The sequence below is a fragment of the Callospermophilus lateralis genome, chromosome 3 (genome assembly GCF_048772815.1).
Source record: "Callospermophilus lateralis isolate mCalLat2 chromosome 3, mCalLat2.hap1, whole genome shotgun sequence".
Classification (NCBI taxonomy): Eukaryota; Metazoa; Chordata; class Mammalia; order Rodentia; family Sciuridae; genus Callospermophilus; species Callospermophilus lateralis.
Genome location: NC_135307.1, coordinates 171,977,154 through 171,995,456, shown reverse-complemented (window position 1 = coordinate 171,995,456; position 18,303 = coordinate 171,977,154). Strand labels below are relative to the sequence as shown.

The window sequence follows — 18,303 nt, the reverse complement described above, 5'->3', positions numbered from 1 at the left end:
CAGAAATCTATCTGTTATGGTCGTGACCATCAGAGCCCAAATTCACTGTCACTGGCCTCACCCAGGGGTCCTCGTGAGAGCTCTTTCCTTAGGAGGCTGTTCCCTGCTCTCCACACCCAGGGGGCTGCCTGGGCTGCTTCCCTTGTTTCCCATCCTCCTGTTCCTCCTCCCCCTTGCCTCCCCATCCCATGTCCTTCCCTAGCTCTTACCCTCCTGCCCTGTCCTCCTCAGGACCCTAGTGACCTATTGGGCCCCACCTGAAAAGAGACCAGCCTGTGAAGCAGCTGTCTGCAACATGCTCCTGGAAAATTGGGATGAAGTAGAAAGAAAATCTAGAATATGATCAGCAAATTGAGAACATCAATAAAGAAAGAGAATGTATTTAAAAATAAAACAGGAATTTAGGAGTTGATAAACTCAATTAACTCAGAAGTTCACTGGAGATTCCACAATAGGTTTGAACAGGCAGCTGAAAAAAATCACAAAACGTGGAGCAGGACCCATTGACATTGCTGAGTCTGTGATTCAGGGGAAAAAAAGGAATATTAAAAAGAACCTAAAGTCCATTCAAGATGCCAGAAAGGGCATTGACAAACATGAGAATCCCAGAGGTACAAAAATGAAAAAATACTAATAAAAGTTTATTTTAAAGAGAAATGACCTCCACAATCTTGAATATGATCAAGTATTTGAATGTTCTAATCCAAGATACTGAACAAACTCCAGGGACCATCAACATGAGCAGACCCACACTGAGGCCACTGGAAACAAATCTTCCAAAGCTAAAGTAAAACAGAAAATGCTGAATCAGAAAGATAGGCCTCTCCACCAGACACAGGAGAGCTTCCTAAGGTTTTTATTAAGTTCTCAATGATGGGAATCGGAGGCAGTAAGATGATCGATCTAAAGGTTGAATAAAAAAGGTACCAAGAATTCTATCCCTGGCACAACTGTCCTTTCAACATAAATGAGAAATGAAGATATTTTCAGGTAATAAAAGCTGAGTAGGGCACTACCTCTAGAAATGTCCTGCAAGAAATTCGAATGGAAGCCATTAAGTTGAAATGAAAATATTGTAGATAATGAGGCCAAGGCATACCAAAAAATAAATATCTTACATATGTTTTAATTTTTCTGGTGCCTCAATATCCCCACAAACAGATGTGAACACTTTATTCAGCCAAAAAGTACTCAACCATGAGTTCCCCTGTGGCTCTCCCTGGTCTGGGATCTAGTGACATTCACACACCTGTGAAATCCCTCACAATATTGGCTTGTGGGCTCTGCTGGGACCCCCAACAAAGCACTTGCCTAGGAGTTCTCTCTAGGAACTGTGTTCCTGAAAAATCCTCAATTTCTGGTGTCTTTCCAAGTGCAGTTCCCACAGCTATGTTGGGTTGATCCTTATGTTGCTCATCAGTGGGATTAACCCTCCCATTGGCCACAGAGTGGAGATGAGGAAGGGATGTTCTGAAGTCAGATGCAGAGTCCCTGGGGCTTGCCTATGACTTCTCATGCCTCACCCCAATGGCTCTGACATGTTGCACAGCTCTCTGAACTGCTAGCTATATTGTGCACTGTTTTGTGCAGCTCTCTGTTGCTTTTTCAGAGAGCTCTAACACTCACCAACTTACAGTTGCTTCTGTCCCAACTCCAAGAATGCATATTGGAATACCAGTTCCTAGCTTTGCCCCAGCTGCAGAATCATCCTATCATTGAAATCTGGTATTGGCTCTTTGCCAGTGCACTTGTATGGGAATGTGATTTGAGGAAGGATCCCTTCTGGTGGGTGTGTAGTTCCATGAGGTGCTGAGTGTCCATAGCTAAGTGCTAGTGTGAGAGTCAAGAGGGCAGAGGGCCACACAACAGCTGGATGAGCCTGTTCACAGTGTCCACCATGTGGTGAGTGCATTCATGAGAAAAGTAACTGGTTCTCTTCCTTCTTGGCTCCACATGGTTCCCCTCCCAAGGACAGTCCTCTGTGACTCTCCCTAAATGTTCATGCTGCACTGCTGGAAGCCCCTTCTCTGTTGCTTCCTTGATGCTGCTGATCTCCACCTCCCACCCCGTCCATGGCTGCCATCCAAGGTGATGGATGGCTCCTGGTACAAGAAGAACAGAGGAAGGAGCAATTTGAGCCCTCTCTCCTTCAGATGCCCAAAGAAGAAATTTGAAGTTATAAATCACCCTTGAAAAATGTGGTTGGACTTTGAGGTGACAGGCTAAGGGTCTCACCCTTAAAATTAGATGGTCACACCAGGCATAATGGCACATACCTATAATTCCAGAGGCTTTGGAGGCTGAGGCAGGATGATTCCTAGTTCAAAGCCAGCCTCACAAAAGTGAGACACTAAGCAACTCAGTGAGACCCTGCCTCTAAATAAAACACAAAATAGGGCTGGGCATGTGGCTCAGTGGTTGAGTGTCCCTGAATTAATCACAGGTAACTCTTCCCCCCACACACAAAAAAGTTACATGATCACAAATAAAGAATGTACAAGACATACTTGTGTCAACTATTGCTCCTCAGGATGATAACCCCTGTCCGTCTGCATTAGTGAACTTTGTAAGTGTCTCTCAAATGATGAATGGATAAAGAAAATGTGCTGCATTTACACAATGGAAATTGTATTCAGCCATATAGAAGAATGAAATTACACCACGTTCAGGAAGAAGAATGTAGCTGGAGATCATCATGTCAAGCAAAATAGGCCAAACTCGGAGAGACAAATAATGTTTTCTTCTGTATGTGGAAAATAGGCAGGGAGAAAAAACAGGACATCATGAAAGAGAAAGGGAGGGAGGGAAAAGGAGAGGGAGAAAAGAGGGTACAGAGAGCTATTAGGGCATTAGGAGTGAATTTGTTCATATTATGTTATACACATGTATGACTATGCCACAGGGAAACCCATTATTTTGTAAAATTCATATGTGCTCCACACTCCAAAAAAATAAAATAGTACAAAAGAAAGAGGAACAAAGCCCCCTGGTATTTTCCCAGCTGCATTCCGGGAAGAGAAGGTGAAACTCCCCTTTGCAGAGCAATAATGAGGGAAGTTCCAAGCTATGTCAGCATCATAGCTGCTAAAAAGGCTCACAGCCAACACAGGCTTGAGGACAGTTAGGGAGCAGCCTGGAGTCTCCACACTAGATTTGCACTGGAAAAGGATCTCACATCATCTCCCCACCAGCCCCAGAGCCCAGGCTGGGGTAGCTTGTGCCATCTTACAAAGTGAGGTATTGTCTGAATTTGTACTGCTTTGTGGGGATCAAATACCACTGAATATCTCACACTCTGGTACCCCATAGTTGATGAATGAGAATGGAATAAAATAAGAAATCAATGATTTAAAAAAAAAAGTTACTCCAACATCTGGAGACAAAATATTACACCTTTGAGTCACAAATGGATAGTAGAAGAAATCAGAAATGAAATAAAAAAAATACATAGAGGTAAATGAGAATAGTAATACAACATATCAAAAGCTCTGGGACACTGTGAAGGCAGTTCTAAGAGGAAAATTCATTCATTGAGTTCATTCATTAAAAGAATAGAAAGTCAAAAAATAAATAACTTAATATTAAATTGGAAGCCATAGAAAATCAAGAAAAAAATTAACACCAAACACAGTGCAAGGCAAAAACTAATTAAATAAGAAATAAAATCAATAAAGTTGAAACAAAAACAATTTTACACATTGAAAAAGCAAAAGTTTGGTCCTTTGAAAAAAGAGATAAATATTTTAACCGCTTAGCCAAGCTAACCAAAAGAAGAAGAGAGAAAACTCAAATTATAAAAATTCATGATGAAAAAGGAAATATTACCATGGACACTACTGAAATGCAGAAGATAATCAGAAACTGTTTTGAAAATATATACTTTAATAAAATGGAAAGTATTGAAGACATTGACAAATTTTGAGACACTATATGATCTACCCAAACTGAATCAGAAAGACATAGAAAATTCAAACAGCTCATATTAAGCAATGAAATTGAAGATGTCATCAAAAGCTGACCAACAAAAAAAAGCCCAAGACAGATGGATTCTCAGCCTAGTTTGAAGAGATCTTCAAAGAAGAAAACTAACACCAATGCACCTCAAATTTTTCCATGAAATAGAAAAGGAGGGAACCCTTCAAAACTCATTATATGAGGCTGGTATCACCTGGATACCAAAACTAGACAAAGACACATCAAGGAAAGAAAACTTCAGGTCAATATTTCTGGTAAACATAGATGGAAAAATTCTTAATAAAATACTGACAAATAACATTAAAAACACATTAAAAAGATAATGCACCATGATCAAGTGAGGTTCATCCCAAGGATGAAAGTTTGGTTCAACATATGGAAATCCATAAACATTATTCATCATGTCAATAGACCTAAAGTCAGGAACCATTTTATTATCTCAATATATACAGAGAAAGCATTTGACAAGATTCAGAATCAATTATATTCAAAACACTAGAAAACTATTGATAGTGGGAACATACCTGAACATTTTCAAAACTATATATGCAAAACACAACACTAACAACATTCTAAGTAAAGAAAAACTGACAGCATTCCCTCTATAAACTGAAACAAGACAGGGATGCCCTCTCACCACTTTTATTCAACATTGTCCTTGAAACTCTAACCAGAGCAATTAGAAGAAAGGTATTAAAGGAATATAAATAGAAAAAGAAGAACTCAAACCATCTCTGTTTGCCACTGACATAATTTTATATGTAGAAGATCCTAAAAATTACACCAGAAAACATCTCTCAGAAATTAATTCAGAAAGCAGAAGGATATAAAATTAACACTCATAAATAAATAGTGTTCCTATATATCAGTGATGAGTTAAATAAAAATTAGGAAAACCATCCCATTCATAATGGTCTCAAAAATATTTGAAAATCCATCTGACAAAAGAAAAACCTCTACAATGAAAAGTATAAAAGACTAAAGAAAGAAATTGAATAAGACCTTTGAATGTGGAAAGATTCCCCCCATGTTCTTGGATAGGCAGAGCTAATACTGTCATAATGGCTATATTACCAAAAGCACTATGCCTAATTAGTGCAATACATTTTATAACTTCAATAATGTTCTTCATAGAAACAGAAAAAGCAGTTGTGAAATTCATTTGAAAAAATAAGAGTTCCATAATAGAAAAAAAATTCTCAGCAAGAAGAATGAAGCAGGAGACATCACAATACTAGACCTTAAAGTATACTACAGAGCTATAGTAACAAAACAGCATGCTTTCAGAACCAAAACAGACATGAAGACCAATGGTAGAGAATAGAAGACAAACAGATACAGCCACATATACAGTTCTCTTATACTACACAAGGCACCAGAAACTAACATTTTAGAAAAAATAGCCTCTTTGCAAGTGGTATTGGCAAAATTGGAAAACTTCTTGTAGCAAAATGAAGTTAAACTGCTATCTCTAATCCTGCACAAAACTCAGCTCAAGTGGATCAAGAACCTAGGCATTACTAGAGATCTTGTGCCCACTAGAATAAAAAAGTAAGCCCAACTCTAAATTATACCAGCTTAGGAAACAAATTCCTCAACAAGACTCCTAAAGTGCAAGAAGTAAAATCAAGAATCAATAAATGGGATGATATCAAACTTAAAGGCTTCTTCACAGCAAAGAGAACATCAAGAAGTTGAACAGAGATCCTTCAGAATAGGAGAAAATTTTTGGCACTGGCACCTCAGATACAGCATTTATCTCAAGGAACATAAATAGTTCAAAAAACGTAACACCAAAACAAACAAACAAACAAACAAATAACCCAATCAATAAATGAGAACGGAGCTGAACAATCGCTTCATAGAAAAAGAAATATAATCAGTCAAGAAATATGTGAAAAAATGTTCAACATCTCTAGCTATTAGAGAAATGTAAATTAATACTACACTGAGATTCCATCTCACTCCAATCAGAATGGCAATTATCAATAATACAAGTAACAATAAATGTTGGCAAGGATGTGGGGGGAAAAAGTACACTAAACATTAATGGTGGAACTGCAAATTGGTGCAACCACTCTGGAAAGCAGTATAAAGATTCCTCAGAAAACTTGGAATGGAATACCCATTTGATCCAGATAACACAATTCACTGTCTATACCCTGTGGGGACAAGTGCATGGAGTACTGCATACATGGCATACAGTAAGGACATCTAAGTGGCTGGCCACTCCCCTCATGCTAGGTGAGTGAGCAGCAGCCGCTTACCCTGTAGGCACAGCTCTGGGCATGAGGCATGTGTGGCAGTCCCTTGTGTATGCTCCATGTCCCACTCCTCGATTGGTCACTAAAAGGACAGTTAGCAGATATTGCATTGGTGGCTGCCTAAAATCTGCTTAGTTACTGCCTGAGTACATATATATGGTAACTGTGCAATAAAATCACACCAGCATCCTGCTCGGTCTCCGGAGGTCTTGATTACTGACTCCATAGTCCCACTCTCCTCTACCCTGTTCCATTGACCTCCTGGCTGAACAAGAGAGAGCCCATGCAGCTGGTGCCTGAACAGGGACCTGAGGTGAGCTTATAAAACAGGTGTGGCCCCTCACAGAGCAGTGAGGAGGGGAAATGGGAACCTACCTAGTTTCACCAAAGACTTTCATATGCAAGTTCTGTGCACTCTCTTAAATACTAGAGGTTTAACCCTGAATAAGAGAGAAGCCCAGAGGTTCTGGACATTGTGATTGAAACCAGTCCATGGATAAGTGCTGCTGATGTTTTTGATTCTAGGATATGGAACAAGATAATGGCAAATATTCAGCAGGCTGAAATGAAGCAGGGGTATACTTTACCACTATACTTTTTTCTATTGTTACAGTCATTCAGCAAAGTTTAGGGGGCCCTGCAACAGATCCTTGTCATATAATGATGGCCCTGAGGGAAGATGAGTCTGTAAAAGACAAGTAGAAAAAAGTGGGGACAAAAATCTACCTTAAAGCAAGCAACTGTAGCTGGCACAGGAAAGTGGAAGCAAGAATCTACTTCAAAGCAAGCAACCACAACAGGTGCAGGAGGGAGAGAGGTAGAAAACAGGATAGCTAGCCTTCATGGTGCATGAAGAGGTGACCACAAATGGTGCAGGTGCACCTTCTACTTCTACTGGAGTCGCCCAATTCACTGTCTATACCCTGTGGGGACAAGTACATGGAGTACTGCATACACAGCATACAGTAAGGGCATCTGAGTGGCCGGCCACTCCCCTCATGCTAGGTATGTGAGCAGCAGGCCGCTTACCCTGTAGGCACAGCTCTGGGCATGAGGCATGTGTGGCAGTCCCTTGTGTATGCTCCATGTCCCACTCCTCGATTGGTCACTGCAAGGAAAGTTAGCAGATATTGCATTGGTGGCTGCCTAAAATCTGCTTAGTTACTGCCTGGGTATATATACATGGTAACTGTGCAATAAAATCACTGTCTATTACCCTGCTTCCTGCTTGGTCTCCAGAGGTCTTGATTAGTGATTCTATAGCCCCACTCTCCTCTACCCTGTTCCATTGATGTCCCGACTGAACAAAAGAGAGCCCACGCAGCTGGTGCATGAACAGGAACCTGAGGTGAGCTTATAAAACAGGGTGTGGCCCCTCACAGAGTGGTGCGGAGGGGAAATGGGAACCAAGTAGTTCCACCAAAGACTGGCAGATGCAAGTGCTATGCACTCTCTTAGATACTAGAGGTTTAACCCTGAATAAGAGAGAAGCCCAGAGGTTCTGGGACATTGTGATTGATACCAGTCCATGTATAAGTGCTGCTGATGTTTTTGATTCTAGGATATGGGACAAGATAATGGCAAATGTACAGCAAGATGAAATGAAACAGGGGTATACTTTACCACTATATTTTTTCTATTGTTACAGTCATTCAGCAAGGTTTAGGGGGCCCTGAAACAGATCCTTGTTATTTAATGATGCCCCTGAGGGAAGATGAGTCTGTAAAAGACAAACAAGTAGAAAAAAGTGGGGACAAAAATCTACCTTAAAGCAAGCAACTACAGCTGCTCAGGAAAGTGGAAGCAAGAATCTACTTCAAAGCAAGGTACAGGAGGGAGAGAAGTAGAAAATAGTATAGCTAGCCTTCATGGTGCAGGAAAAGATAACTACAAATGGTGCAAATGTGCCTTCTACTGACCAGCAAAGATTATGTCTTTCCCTAAGTCAATGGCAACTGCTTTCTTATAAGGCAATACCAAAGCCAGCAAGGGACTATGACAGTTTAGAAATGACCAGGCTGCTGGACAGGACCAAGACATGGTCACCCAGAAACCCATTCCAGGAGGCCAGAGATCCTTTTGAAGATCTATGCAAGATAAGAGATAAAAATTGGGGTAAGGGAGTACAAGCCTTCCCAGTCAACACGGCCCCCACACCACAGCACCCTGCCACTGGGTATCCACACATATTGGGTACCCTGAAGGAATTAAAGAAGGCAGTAAAAGAAGATGGGCCCTGGGGGCCGTTTGCAGAGCAAATGCTCAAATCACTTGAACTTAATTGCCCTCAAGCCTGGAAAGACCTAGGCAGAGCGGCTCTTGAGCCCATAACATTTTGAAGAGGGAGGCATTCTTCTATGATGAATGTGAATATCAGGGGGACTGCAAACACACCACAAATGTTAACCTCCCAGCTGAATGCTTGCAGGGAGAGGGAATCTACAGTTCCCCTGCAGTACAGGCTACAGGTACACAAAGTTATTTCAACCAGGTGTGGCTCTGTGCTCTGAGAGCCTGGAGGAAGTTACCAGCTCAGGGAGGTACGTTTCTGTACAGGGGTTAAGGCAGAAAGTCACTGAGGACTTGCCCCAGTTTATTGACAGGGTAAACAAGGTGGTGGAAGGGAAGGTGTCTCATGAAACAGCTACAGCAGGCTTAGCCAAGCATTTGATCTGGGACAGAATAAATAAGAAACATAAAGCAGCAGTGGCACCAGTACAAAATGGCACACTGAATGACTGGATTTGGGCCATCCAGAATATAGGGACAAAAGCAGCTGAAACCTCTCTGCTGACCTCAGCCATGGCCGTTGCATAAAAGCAGGACTAAAGAGGCTTGCAGACAGCTAGTCAGAGATGGCAAAAAATGTGCATCTTTTCTCCCCATTGGTCCTTTAAAACCTGCTGGAGAGAATTCCCAAGAGTTAAGATCTAATGCTTTATGGCAAATGGATGTCACTCATTTTGCTCCTTTTAGAAATTTAACATATATTTATGTAATTATTGATGTCTATTCAGGCTGTGTAGTGGCCATAGCCTCTACAGGAGAAACCCCAAAAAGGGTCATCTCCCATCTACTTAAATGTTTTGGAATTATGGATGTTCCCATGTCTATTAAAACTGACAATGGGCCAGCCTATAGTAGCAAGACGTTTCCAGCAGATTGTCATGATTGGCATATACAGCAATTAACTGGGATCCCATACAACCCTTAGACTCAAGGCATCATAGAAAGAACAAGGAATTAAAGACCATGCTACAAAAGAGAGGGAGGAACCTATACCAAGTCCCCTCGCAATGCCTTGAAAAGAATCTTATTTGCTTTACATTTTCTTTCAATTTCAAAATTTTCTACAGAAATAGCATCGGGCACTATTATGCATACAAGCAACAATAATTCTTGGTGAGGATGTGGGGGAAAAGGTACATTCATACACTGCTGGTAGGACCACAAATTGGTGCAGTCAATATGGAAAGCAGTATGGAGAGTCCTTGGAGAACTGGACTTGGAATCTCCATTTGACCCAGCTGTCCCTCTCATCAGTCTGTACCCAAAGGACTTAAAAACAGCATACTACAGGGACACAGCCACATCAATGTTTATAGCAACACAATTCACAATAGCTAAACTGTGGAACCAACACAGATGCCCTTCAATAGATGAATGGATAAAAAATAATGTGTATATTATTTTATACATAAACACAATGGAATATATTGTATATATGTATAAAATAATATATACATTGTATATATATAATATTCCATTGTGTATATATTCCATATGGAATATATACACAATGGAATATTACTCAGCAATAAAAGAGAGTAAAATCATGGCATTTGCAGATAAATGGATGGAGTTAGAGAAGATAATGCTAAGTGAAGTTAGCCAATCCCAAAAAACCAAATGCCAAATGTTTTCTTTGACATAAGGAGGCTGATTCATAGTGGCATAAGGAGTGGGAGCGTGAAAGGAATAGATGAACTCTAGAAAGGGCAGAGGGGTTGGAAGGAAAGGGGAGGGGCATGGAGTAATTAATGATGGTGGAAACTGATGATCATTACTATCCAATGTACATGTATGAAGACATGAATTGGTGTGACTATACTATGTATACAACCAGAGATATGAAAAATTGTGCTCTATTTATGTAATAAGAATTAACATGCATTCTGCTGTCATATAAATAAATAAAATTTCCACAGAAAAAAAGAAATAGCATTGGGCCATAAGCATTGCCCCCCTCCCCCACGGGGCCCTCCCATCCACCTATGGTCTCAGGGAAGGATCCCATAACAAATGCATGGGATGGTTTGGGGCCCCTCCTAACCATGGGTGGAGGGTTTACATATGTTAACAGGAGCCTCACCCCATCTGGGTGCCTGCCAGAAAGTCAAGCCCTGGACACCCAGAACCACCAACCAAGAAGATGAAGGAGCTAACTCTGGAGGAGAAACCCCACAAACAAAGGACCCAATAACTCAAACGGACCTCACATAAAGTAACCTGTGACGTTAAAGGTCTTGTGGAACGAGCCACCAGAGTGGCCTCTTTGCCCAGTGGCAAGCCCATCCCTGGGCCTATGACGATGGTCCTACTGTGTGCAATGCTCACTCCTAACAGTGAAGCCTCCCATGAGTTAAATTGAGTTTTGGTCACTAGGCCACCATTTTAGCAGTGGCTAATTGGGAAAGGGCTTTACCCGAGCTCTTCTCTAATAATCCAACCTTATTGATCCTGAGTCATCCATCCAGGAGGTAATCGTACTCTGGGATACCAGCATTTCCATACCTACTCTGCCCATTTGTTTCTCCATAGTAGATAATGAGACCATAATCCAGACAGTCCCCTCAGTTTTGCTCTTGCCAATGAAACTATTGTAGATAACTATAATAAGTCACATGTTGGGCTGTCTCTCACTGACCTTAGAGTTACAGTCAGTGCTACCCAAAGCCATGGACTCCCCCATGGCAAATGCAAGAAACCCTTGCTGCCAACATGCCCAACAACACTTTTTGGAAAGCCCCTCTCAGATAGTAATAGCATCCCATGGAATATATGTGTCACAGCCATACCTTATCTCCTTGATAAGAAAAATTTCTTTGGGGAAGAACAACATCTATGCACCTGGGTGGGCACAGCCCCCTGGGATGTAACTGATGTGTACCAAAACCATATGGGCTACTGTAGTAACTGCTACATGGGACAAGCCATTACCAACCGGTATGCAGGAAATCAGTATGGCATGATGGATATCACGTCAATATTTCTAGCTGCTAGACCTGTCAAATGGGCAGCAGCTGCTGGATGAATGGGTCTACACTGAGTCTAGACCCTGACCACGGATTTGCTTTTGTGCCAAATTATACCCATACCCACTAAGCACAAGCTTGTGTTACACCACCCTGTGCTGTGCTAATAATCAATGATACTGATAGCATAAATGTCACTCATACAGAGATCCCTTGTGCAGTCACCACATCCTGCTGGTTCATGAATTGCCTAACCCCTGCTATGAAAGCTAAATGTCTATTTATCCTCAGCGTGCCTCCAACAATCTGGCCTCCAGTGAACCTGTCCAGAGAGTGGAGGAGTCCATGGGACACGGAGATGAAGAATCTTCTGAATCAGATCCTACATCAGACAAAGCATGCAATTAGCCTCATCATAGCTGGGATTACTGCCCTGGTAGCCGCCATCACCGCCACAGCCACAGCGGCTACTTCACTCACTCAGAGTATCCAGTCTCTCAGACTGTAAACAGCTTGTCTACTGCCATGGCAGAAGCCTTTGCCATTCAAACTGACTTATTAAACTGTCCTGAGCCACTATTTTAGTCATTCAGCAAGAACTAGTCCTCCACCAGGAACAACTAGATATTCTGTTTATGTTGCAAAGGCTCACTTGTGACCCTGAATTCCATAGTATTGTGTCACCCAATGTGCTGTATCTGAAAATGTAACCTGACACTTTTCTAATTTTTCTCAGTGTATTAAGGGTGCTTGGGATGCTAAATATGTTATGACTATGCATAACCTCACTAAGGCAATTGTCAAAATCAATGAGACTAAGGTGTCTGTCTTGACAACCTCTTCCTTTTTCCAGGGGTTGACTGGACATTAGAAAAACCTGATAGCCAAATTAAGTAATCCTTATAATGCTATTACCCTGGCCCTACTGTTCAAAATAGTGATAATTGTTAAGGTCTGTAAACAAGTCAGATTGGCACCTGTTATTTTGCCAGAGAAATGTTAGAGTTTGTAAACAAGTCTGGATGGTGCCTGGCCAAATGCCAGAGGGAGTGGTTGGTGAAGTAACAAAAGCAAGCCATTAAGTGTGGAGATTCCTTATTGGTTGACTGCTGTATCTATTTTATGCTAATTAGATAAGCTGTGTAAAATGTATAAATATTGGTCAGATCCTCCAACAAACGGCTCCTATTCCTGCCGCATCAACGTACACAAGTTATTCGTCACCCCCCGGTTATTTTGCCCAGCCAGCCGGGCTGCGGCAGATGGTGGCCCCTTACGGGGAGCCCCGGGACACTCGGGGGTAAGTGACGAAAAAAGCTGCCTGTGCATAGATAGGACGGGAGCAATCTACTCGTCCCTAGGCAGATAGGGTGAGAGGAAAAATGGCCATTTCGAGAAAATGGAGAAGATTGATGCAGTATGTTTGTGTCTTGTTTTGTCTTGAAATGTTGTATTGTCTTTGTGATGAAAATATGGAAGGGGTGAGAAGTAAATTGATAAGGGAAAAAGGCACCCCAGTGGAACCAAGAATAGTTAGGGCATGTGTTGATAAAAGCCCAAAAACTCTAGTCAGAAAGAAAAAGAAAGTTCAGAAGAAAAAGGATTATCAGGAAAAAAGTTGCAGCAAAAGGCTATTACTGAATACTTTTCGATACCGGAGGGTGCGTGAAACGACAAGGCGGCTGCCACCTGCCCAAGCCGATCATGGAGCAGCAAGAATTTTCCAAGCGGCAGTTGCGGGCTCTTCCCCGCCCCCCTGCCTGGGGGAGCAGATAGTCACTGTGAGCCCAAATCTAGACCTGACCTGGAGGCACAGTCTCACAGGCTCTTGCTCCATGTGCCCGGAAGCAGTTTGAGTCTGGGACTCCCCCAGAACCATCTGGGGCTGGTAGAAGGCGATACTGGTGCCCCTAAAGTTTGATCATTTCCAATGTCAGTAACTACAATGGTTCTCCCACACCTGAAAGCTAATGAGTAATGAGTACTATTAAGGCTTATTTCAAATGTAAAAAACCTTGAAATAATGTACTAAATTGTTCAGAAGGTTGTTTTCTTAGTGAAATGCTACAGGATTTTCTTTAGCCATCCGGAGTTCCTGCCTTTGTCCCAGTGCCGGTGAAAACAAAGGTGAAAGAATTTACAGTGTTGCTGAGAACCCAACAAAACTTCAGAGCTGTTGCTGTTTCTGCTGCTACAACTTAAGCTAGCTGCCTGCAGAACTTACCTGGACTGTGATTTAACTAGCTGCCTGCAGAACTTACCTGGACTGTGATTTAAGCTAGCTGCCTGCAGAACTTACCTGGACTGTGATTTACCTGGACTGTGAGTTAATCTATTGAGACACTGCTTTATCTGGACTGAGACAACAAACCGTAATCAACAACAAATTATAACTTGATATCTTTGCTAACGGTGTCATTGCTGGTATAATTTTTCCAAGGGTGTCATTGCTGGTATAATTTTTCCAAGGGCTTCTTGCATGGAGCCATCAATTAGCTTGGAATTGTAACATTTTGTATCCTCCCTTTCTGTTTCTAGCAGGTTATTTATGGTGTTTCTGTAAAAAACACTATGGTCATTATTTAAATTAAACAAAAGGGGGAAATGTTAAGGTCTGTAAACAAGTCAGATTGGCACCTGTTATTTTGCCAAGAAATGTTAGAGTCTGTAAACAAGTCTGGATGGTGCCTGGCAAAATGCCAGAGGGAGTGGTTTGTAAAGTAACAAAAGCAAGCCATTAAGTGTGGAGATTCCTTATTGGTTGACTGCTGTATCTATTTTATGCTAATTAGATAAGCTGTTTAAAATGTATAAATATCAGTCAGATCCTACAATAAACGGCTCCTATTCCTGCTGCATCAACGTACACAAGTTATTCGTCACCCCCCAGTTATTTTGCCCAGCCAGCCGGGCTGCGGCAGATAATATTTTCTTGTGTTGTGAGACGCTTATGTATCCATATAAAGGCCACCAAATGAAAAACAGCAAAGCTGGCTGAAGTCCTTGAAGCACAGTCAGAGGGGGGAGATGTGGAGACAAGGGCATGGAGTACTGCATACATGGCATATGTTAAGGGTGTCTGAGTGGCAGGTCACTCCCCTTGTGCTCAGCGTGTGAGCGGCAGGAAAAGACACAGCCCTGGGCGTGAGGCCATGTGTTCCAGTCTCCGTGTTTGCTCTATGGCCCACTCCTCGATTTGGACATTTAGCAGGCATTGCATTAAAGGCTGCCTGTAATCTGCTCAGTTACTGCCTGAGTGTGTGTGTGTCTGTATGTGTGTGTGTGTGTGTGTGTGTATAGTAACTGCCCAATAAAATCAGACCTGCTTCCTGCTGGTCTCTGGAGGTCTTGATTAGTGACTCCTCAACCACACTCTCTCTACCCTGTTCCAAGGACCTTCTGGCTGCATGAGAAAGAGCCCACACAATATTCTAAGAACATTAAATCAGCAACTAAAGTGACATGGCCACATCAATGTTTAAAACAGCTCAATTCACAATAGCTAAGCTATGGAACCAACGTAGGTGCTCTTCAACAAATAAATGGATAAAGAAAATACAGTGCATATACTTAATAGAATATTACTCAGCCTTAAAGAAGAATGAAATTATGACATTTGCCAGTAAATGGGTGGAACTATCATTCTAAGTGAAATAAACCAGTCAGAAAGAAAAAAACAAAAGCTAAATGTTGTCTCTGATATGCAGAGGCTACCATACAACAATGGAGCATGAGGAGGGAAAAATAGAAGTTCACTGGATTTGACAAAGAGAAATAAAAGGAAGTGAGTGGGGGTAGAAATAGGAAAGTCAGAATGAATCAGATATAAATTATTATTGCACAACCAGTGTAACTTCACAGCATGTAAAACCACAAGAATGGGAAGTTATACTCCATGTATGTATAATATGTCAAAATATAGTCTAATGGCATGTATATCTAAAATGAACAAATTTTAAATTTTTTTTGAAAGACCAACACACAACCCTGTTATTCCATTTAAGCAGGAGATAGAAATTCCCCTTGGAGGCACTGGACCACTCACCAGGATCACAAACTGCCCCATGGTTTTGGGAAACTCTTCCCCTCATGGACTTGTCTACATATCATGACAACAACAGCTGTCTGCTGACCCCTTGGCTCTCTAGGGCTTAGATGCTCCGTGAACACTGATCACCTCAACTGCTCCCTCAGCTACGAAAGCATCATCAGGAGAAGATGAAGCAAAACCTAGACCATGTGGCCTTTCCCACTGGCAGGATGGGGTGACTTCCCCATGCTTAGACCCTTACCCAAAGCCTGGGTATCAGAGGGGTCACCTCCCACCAGGCCCCATGGCTAGCTGGACCCCTAAGAATTAACCTAGTGGACATAATGGAAATCCGTGGACTGTAGGAATGGCACAGCCACCCGTCATACACCCTGGAACTCAGTGGGATGTGGTGCCTTCCACCCCTAACCAGAGCCTCCCTCTAAAGCATGGGACCCAAGGACAACACACCTTGCAAAGCCCAGGCAGCCTCCTGAGCTCAGGGCAGTTCACCTCTCTGCTCCACACCTGGAAGTGTCTCCCATTTCAATCAGAGTGAGAGGTACTCCCTTGAACACAGCAGGGACATCTGCTCTCACGCCCTGTGCACATGGGGTTTCTCTATCAGGAAGCCCTTCTGCCAGAAAACCTCAGGGCCGCTCCTGCACCTCCTCTTAATTGCTGCTCAAATTCCCCTTCTCGGTAATGCCTGCCCAGACAATCCTATTTGCAGTGCCTCTCCCACTTGTTCTCCAATTCCCTTATCCCACTGATTGTTTTTAAGTCGCATTGATCACTGTTCAATATGTGACATGATTTATCTCTTTGTTGTGTGTTGATCACCACCATTGTCCCTAGAGGTACCTTAGCTACACCGGGCAAATCCTTTGCCTCCTTTATGCACAATACACTGCAAGATTCTGTAACAGTTCCTGCACACAGTAGGTGTACAATAAGTGTGTACTTAGTGTGTGAATTGCTCAGTGCAACCCTCCCTGCATTGCAGAAGTGGATACATTTTGTAGAAATGGCCACAAGTTGAGTTTCCCACCAGAATACTTAGCAAAACAAGAACTGTTTGCCAGATATCGGCAGAAAGTAGAAGAGCCCAGGAGAAGAAAACCACAAACCCTTTTCCTCCACCATTCTCTACGCCCATTGGCAGAGCTGTACAATGTGTGTAAATCAGTCTACATGTGCATTGTTTACTAATTTCATATACATATGTAAACCAGGCACCCCTCTTATTGCCTTCAAAAAAAGAAGAAAGAAAAGAAACAAGATCCAAATCCTCTTGGGGTCTCTAGACCACCATGATGAGCATGAGATGCCCCAGGTCTTTGGAAGCAGACATCTGACCCCATGATGTCATGCTACACACCATTAAAACAGTGTCTGGCCACATGCAGGGTCAGGGCCACAGAGTTTGAGAAGATGGTGGCTGAACCACGGGCTCCAGATCAGAGCATCTGCACCCAGACCCCAGCCCCAGCACTGCCCCTGGAGGACCCCGGAGCTCCTGGTGCTTCTGCTTCTTAGCTGTAAGGTGGGTGGCCAGAGTGTCTGCTGTGGGTGTCATGGTCACGTGAGAGCTGTACAGCATTTCAGAGAGTCTGGCTCATGGTGAGATTTCAAAAAATTGAAAGTCATTACTCAGCAGATTTCCTGAGGCCTAAAGCCTTCCACTGGCCCCCTATGATGTAGATAAGGGTAAGGACATCGTCACAGCCTGTGCCAGTCAACTCTTCATTACTGTAAGTAATACCTGAGACAAATCCACTTATGCAGAGAAAAGTAGGATGACAGCTCACAGTTTTAAAAGGTTTCAGTCCAGCATTGATTGTCCCCATGGCTATTGGGCCTGTGGGAGGCAGCAAATCAATGGAGGAGAAGGTATGATGGGACCAAGCCATGTATGTCAAAGCCAGACTGTGTGTGTGTGTGTGTGTGTATGTGTGTGTGTGTGTGAGAGAGAGAGAGAGAGAGAGAGAGATATCACTTACTCCATGGTCTTGAGGAAGTCACCTATCTTTGATGTCTCAGAATTCATCAGGATATAAACATTGTTACTTCTGGAAATGTATTATGTAGGCTGAAATATTATAATATACAAGTCATTCTTGTCACTGCTGTTTGAAGCATCAGCTGATGTGACGCCTCTGGCCCCAGCTGCAGGGGAGGCCTCCCAGAGACACTGCTCAGGACCCTTGGTCTGGGCTCCAGATGATGCCCTGTCCCAGCCTCCATGGCAGAGCCTGTGTTTGTCCTGAGTCCCTGGGAGTCCACGGGCAGAGCTGACCCAGGGGCCAGGACAGAGGACTCTCCCCAGACAGAGCTCACTCACCTGTGAGTCCCAGCAGGAGGGTCAGCAGCAGGACAGGACAGGGACGCTGGGGCCAGGAGGCAGGTGCAGACATGGTGGAGCCCTGAGGAGCCTGCTCTGTCCCAGGGTCTGTGCTGGGAGGTCCCTGACTCTGCTCTATGGAGAGAACGGACACTCTGTGTCCCTTGTTGCAAGAGGAAGTGACAGTGACAGAGTGACAATTTCCTCCAAAATTGAGAAGTAGAAACCAGGAGCACAGACAGCAACGGTTAAGGGTCTCTCATGCTGCAATTTCATAAGGAATTGAACAGGCCTCGAGGAACAAAACCTCCTTTTCCCTGAGTCTGTGCTAGTCCACTAGGCACCTCATGGTTTCCTGGGCCATAGTGACAGTCTTTTTTGGAGTTGCAGGACACGCAGGACATGCCCCAGAGTACTGACCCTGAGACTCTGGTG

The 18,303-nt window shown here is 42.9% G+C and overlaps 1 pseudogene across 1 annotated transcript in view; it reads right to left on the bottom strand.

Moving 5' to 3' along the window:
- LOC143394882 (signal-regulatory protein beta-1-like) overlaps positions 1-17,949 on the bottom strand; it is a 29,097-nt pseudogene extending 11,148 nt beyond the window's left edge. The window contains exon 1 of the transcript XR_013155366.1: positions 17,869-17,949. The product of XR_013155366.1 is annotated as a signal-regulatory protein beta-1-like (transcript). The remainder of the gene's footprint in view (positions 1-17,868) is intronic.
- Positions 17,950-18,303: the final 354 nt, after the last annotated feature.